Here is a 6244-nt window from a genome sequence, read left to right on the forward strand (position 1 = left end):
CTCATTTTAAACCTCTGCCTTCATCAAATCCCTTGGCTTAAAAGGAAAATTGAGGTTGCCCCATGTGCCCTTCTAGAAAGAACTAACACAGGGCAGTAGAAAAACACCAGAGAGTGACCCCAAAGTGCTTCTCAACACAGATCCCCCATGGTAGCCATCTCATAAACAGATAATAAAGCTGCCATCCATGAATTTACAGTATGTAATTGAGAGGCTGAGAGAGAACGCCCATCTTTGCCTCTGAACATGGATGCAATCCAAGTGGTTAAAATAGGAAGACTCCTGGCAGAATGGATGGCATCCTCTGGGGACTGAGAAACCCTAAATTGAAGCCAGTGTGCCTGCAGACCCTGCAAGCCCACACATTTAGATTGTTGGCACGTCTAGTGGAAAGCTGAGCCAGGAACAATACCAAGTTTCAGTGGACCCTCTAAACCTGATAGTCCCTACACATGTTCTAAACATATGTTTAGCCCAGCAAGGTTTATGGTGACAGCTAAAGAGCCCCTTCAGAAGCTGTCAGGGATGACATTTGTAAAAGCCCCTTAGGACTATCACATGCCAATGAGGGTATATGCATCATGTTAGCATGAAATGTAGCTGTGTGAACACAGGATGGGCCTAGAGAGTTACAAAGCTACTCTGAAGAATCTGGGCCACTTCCCACTGGCCAGTCCTGCAGCCAGGCTCCATCAGAGAAGCCACAGACAACACTGTCACATTTCCCCACAGGTCAACTAGGAAAGACACAGCCATCATTAGAGCCTCTGAGTTTGAAGGTCTCTAAAGAAAGTGATATGACATTTGCCTCATATGGCTTATCACTATGAAGAGTACTTGGAACACATAACTTGGTATTTCTAAAGCATATAATTGAAAAGTCCTATTATTGGCCAAATAGAGAAAAAAAGCCCAGAAATGATTCATTGAGAGCCTATTAGTTTGCTACATTATTTTACAAAATAATAACAACAAATAATAACAAACCATTGTTGGGGGAAGTCCTGTGCATTTGTCAATAAAGTACTGTTGAGCCAATAGGAAACCTAGATAGGAGGGACTAGGAGTCCAGGAGGACTCTGGGAAGGAGAAACACAAGAGAGTTCGAGATGTAACGCCATGGGGTAGGAGCCTGGAACTATTCTCTGGTAAGAGACATACTTAGATTAACAATTATGGGGTAATTACTTAAGCAGAGCTAGCCAGTAAGAAACAAGCAAGGCCAACAGCTTCATAATTAATACAGCGTCTTGTGTGTTTATTTGGGGACTACAATGCGGCAGAACCCAGGCGACTGGCAGGGGATAAACCAAAGCGGCTAGCAAGAAAAAGCTTCTCTTAACAAACCATTGCTAGTGTCAAAAAATTAAAACTTGGTAAAAGAAAATACCAAGTTCTTAGTGAAGAAACTAAGAATGCTTAAAACTTTTTTCAAAGGGAAAAAGAAAACAACAATCATTTCTTCTAAGCAACTTGAAACAAAGTAGTTATCTAATAAAATCTCCTATTTATAAATAACTCTGTATTTCTTGTGGAAAGATCCAGAATCAAGTCAGGACAGAATAACTTTTTTCCAAGAAGGATTTAAGATTCTAAAAAGCCATCATGCTAGTTTCACTATGAAAAGTTTCTCTTCACAGCACAAGAAATCTAAGATTGTTTCCCCTTGCCAACAATAAGGTCACTGCTCCATCCATTCAGTTTCTAAGAGGAGAAGGAATTAATTTTAAAACCCTGTCAAGAGATTTCGAAAAGGAAGAAGAAAGCTTCCATTGTATACTTAGACCTGAGAATAAAGGGTATCAAACACAGAAAGTTGTTCAAGATCTCCCCACAAATGGGTGTGTAAACTTGTTTCCTGTACTACCATTTGCCATGGGCAACTGAAACCCAACCAATAAGAAGTGCCCTACAGCCCAAGACTAAAAGAAATACACTCCAAAATGGGACTAAAACTTTTGGGGCTTTCTCTGGAGAGCAAAGGCAGTCAAGTGTACCTGACCTTTATGAAGTTTTAGAGCAGATGGGCCCGCAGTACTCATCTCCTGAGCTACAAAATTGCACAACTTTCTCAAATACATTTTCAACTTAGTGCTAAGCAGTTTTCTTTTGTTAATAATTTGTCTTTATTCCTGAGATTCTCATACATGTATACAAGGAAATAATATAAGCATGAGTGTATAACTGGCCTTATGGTATTGTTGACTTAGGGTCTTTTGGCTATAATTAAAGAGTAGTTAGTATAGCTGGGTCACACGTTAGTTCTATTTTTAGCTTTCTGAGGAACTGGTTTCCAAAGTGGCTGTGCCAGTTTCAGTTCCCACCAGCTTCTAACCCTCCAGCCTTCATGCAGAACAGTGGCAACAAGCAGCTGTACACCCTGGTATTCTGAGCCGCTGAGGACATGCCACATAAACAGGCACATCAACAATGTCGCTGCTGCCCTTAACCTCAGTCTTCTCCATCTGATCTCAGTAGGCTTGACCATATTTTCTGGGGCCTGAGTTTTTGCCACTGGCTCACTTTCCCCAATTATTACCAATGTTTAGGTTAATTCGATTTCAAAAACAAACTTAAACATAACCAATCATTTGGAGGCCAAATGAAATAAAAAATGCTAAGTTCCATGGGCAGAATCTCCTGTTCCAATAAGACTGCAGACAGGCAGAGGGAGAAGCAGAATGAATGAAAAATGGGCAGACAGTTGAAGAGAAAGGCCACAAAGGTCTAAAAGGGAATAAAAGCATCTAGGTGGGCATGGAGATAGACACTTGTAATCTCTGAATTAAAGATACAGAGGCAAGAGGACTGTGGATACAAGGCTATATAGCTAAGACAAAATTAATTTTTAAGTGCAGGAAATATACCAATCTTCTTGTGTTCTTCCAATAAATAACTTGAAGAAGATCATTTGGTAGTTGGTTTGGTTCCTCCCTTTTAAAAAGCCATGATTCTCTCAGGGAAAATAATGTCATACTTCATGGTGCTATAGTGTTGTTTACTAAGAAAAAAAAATGTTAGCACTAGACACTAACTGGACAAGTCATTCCTCAAAGCTACAGTTTCTACTGCTTTTAGTATTCACAAAAGTTTCAATTATATTGGGAAGACTTTTATTTCTTTTCTCTTTCCTTGGACAATAGTTCATCATTTTCTGTGTCTTACTGAGATAATGCAAACAGCAACTGCTAGAAATTTTGCTCAGAAATACTCATAATGACCTCCATATGGACCTCCTTCACAGCTGCCAAAAAAACTTCACTTACCTGATATAACCTTCACAACAACTCAGTATGTTGGGGAGATCTAGTGCTCTAATAAAAACATTGAAGCCCAGACACATCACTTATCTACTCTAGGACGAAGCTGCTTCTTCTAGTACAACATACTTCCAATATGGACACCAGGTCTCATTTCCCAACTACAGTTACATACTTCCATGTGTTAATACACCTCACATATGTTCAAACTCTTTATTTTACCTTGGTGAATGTTTTTTCTGGTCTGATTATCTCACTAAACTGTAACTCAGGGCCATAGTTCCAACATATGATTTCCAAGAAGTGTTTAACCTCAGTTTTTCTTCCATTTATTGAAAACTATGTCTATCCATCCTCCTAGTGGACTATGGAGCCAAAATAACAATAACAACAACAATAATAATACAGTAGATTCCATGCACTCATCCCTTATTGACAGAAGATGTGCACCAAGACCCACATTAGGTGCCTAAATCCTTAAATAACACCAAATCCTGTGTATGAGCTCTGAGTTTCCACAGAATCTAGTCTGATAGCTGAGAAGGCACAGTGAATACCGGGATGATAATGTATATAGTGTAGATACACTGGCTTAAAGCATGAGTCCTGTCTTAGGTAGATGGAATGAGATGGCATGAGATTTTATTAAACATGTTACTCTGACTGGTACACTGATTAAAACTTAGGCATAGTTTCTTTCTGGAATCTTGCATTGATTTTTTTAACTATAATAGATCCAGTTAACTGAATCTGAAAAAAATAAAAAGAGCAAGACGGCACCTTTGTAATGGCAACTACTGGTCAACATTACAATAGATAGCATAGTCTATCCTTACGACAACTTGGTATATTGTAAGTTATTACAGTTCTTATTTAGTATCAGAAAACAAAAATCGAGGCTCAGCAAAGCTGAGAAGCTTTGTTGGGTCCCAGGTCAAGTGACAATGACATTGTCTGTAAAAGCTGACTCCAGCTATATTCAAAACCCATTTTCATGATGACACATTGTTTTCAGACTCTAGATTCCCAGTATTCAGTGCGACATTTCTCTTGTCATCTTCACACCTTTGAGGTGTGCTATTAAATTTAAAGGACCCAAGAGAAGATGCCTTTCTCCTGCTCATAGTGGAAATCTCTTTTCCCATTCGATATTCATTACCCACTCCTCTTAACTTAGTGGCCTAGAAGAGTGGGCACTATATACTGTGCTGCAGGCAAACAATTGTCCTTTACAGGCCTCAGCATCCTCCCCCAAGGCAATTTGCTCATTCATGCACTTCTCCAAAATCTGTTGGTCTCCTGGGCACATCCCCAAAGCCTTTAATACCTTAAATGCCCAAGATGGAAATCTTCCATGTTGACGAACTCAACAGGTAAAATGCACACCGTCATTCACGCCAGCCACTGTCACCCATCGTCTCTGAGAGCAGTCTCACTCTCAAGGTGAAGTGTTTGCTCTGTGTTTCTCATCTCTGACTCCCTCATTCTCACTTCCACCCTCATGTGTCCCTCAGTCCACCCAGTCTTTCTCACTGCCATCCTTTCTTCAACAAACTAAAGCCTCCGAGGCAGCCTCCCGTCTCTCTTGGACTTCCGCTTTGCCCCTCACCCCTGATCCCTCTCCAACAAATAGGTTCACTCTTCATAATTTACAAAATCTTTCCCACCAGCTCCCTAACATGCAGATCATCCTCCTAGGTCTCCATTTACTGCTTGTTTGTGTACTTGAAACGTAGAGTGAGCAAAACCTTAGTGTAGAATTTTATAAACACACATACATATACATTTACATGTATACACATATACATATGACATATGCCAATAATAAGCACATGTATTTAAAATATACAACTACAGGTGTGAGCTCTACATGTATCTGTGACACTGCTTAAAACATACGGAATAAAGTGGGTTACATCTTCACTGCAGTGAACTATTATACAAATGCAAAGCAACTGCTTTTGAATTCAGACTGGCTCTAAATTCACTCCACTCTATCCTCTGAAGAATCCAGGCTGCTTTGGTTACCCCTGTATTCACTCAAAGGAGACAGTAACTTCAGGTTTAGAATACGTGAGAGCCAGGCTTTTTGCCATTTTGTAAAAATATTTCTCTGAACCATATTTTTATCAGATGGTATAATTCTGCTTCTGATATAATTCACCTTTTAAACGCATAAATTTGTGAACACTGGAGAGATGGCTCAGCAGTTAAGAGCACTGGGTACTTCTTCCAGAGGACCCCAGTTCGATTCCTAATACCCACATAGTGGCTCACAACCTCCTCTAACTCCAGTTGCAGAAGATCAGATGATGTCATCTGGCCTCTACAGGGACTGGATGCACAAGTACATAGACATAAACGAAGGCACAATACCCATACACATAAAAAGTTTTTAATAAACAGATAAATGCATATCTGTGCAAGAAATGATAGTTAACACTTGTAATCTCAGCAAAAAGATTCCCACCAGTTCAGAGCCAGCCTGGGTTACAGACAGAAGCTCCCCTCTCTCACCCTTCGTCTTCCTCTCCCCTTCTTTTGCTCTCTCTCAAGACTCCAAGATGGCGGAGTTCATGAAGGTATGACCCTCTAAGACTGATGACCTGAGTTCAGTTCCTGGAACCTGCCAGTTAGAAGATGACAACTGATGTTGGAAGCTGTCCTGTGAGTCCTACATGCAAGCTGTACATGTGTGCACACACATCCACACGCACAAATAAGTCATTCATAACCAGAAAAACAAAGAAGTATACATTTATGCCAATAAAAATATGTAGATGACTGCTGCTTTGAATGACGTTTACTCTGATTTAAGAAAGAATTCTCCTCAGAGTGAAAATCTTAATAATCATCTTTAGTGAGAAAAACAGAATATTCAACATTATTAAGGGTGAGGGTAAACCAGAAAATTCATTTTCTTACTTTTGTCAGCCAAATAGGAAAAATGTAACATTTTAACACAAGACAATGATTCTTTGAAT

At 39.8% G+C, this 6244-nt stretch overlaps 1 long non-coding RNA gene across 1 annotated transcript; it reads left to right on the forward strand.

The window, feature by feature from the left end:
- Window positions 1-1090: 1090 nt before the first annotated feature.
- On the forward strand, window positions 1091-6044 carry LOC121141778. Its single transcript, XR_005878714.1, has 2 exons — window positions 1091-1148; window positions 5817-6044. It is a non-coding gene; the product is annotated as an uncharacterized LOC121141778 (long non-coding RNA).
- The last annotated feature ends 200 nt before the right edge of the window (window positions 6045-6244 follow it).

The sequence above is a fragment of the Mesocricetus auratus genome, unplaced genomic scaffold (genome assembly GCF_017639785.1).
Source record: "Mesocricetus auratus isolate SY011 unplaced genomic scaffold, BCM_Maur_2.0 Super-Scaffold_100008, whole genome shotgun sequence".
Classification (NCBI taxonomy): domain Eukaryota; kingdom Metazoa; phylum Chordata; class Mammalia; order Rodentia; family Cricetidae; genus Mesocricetus; species Mesocricetus auratus.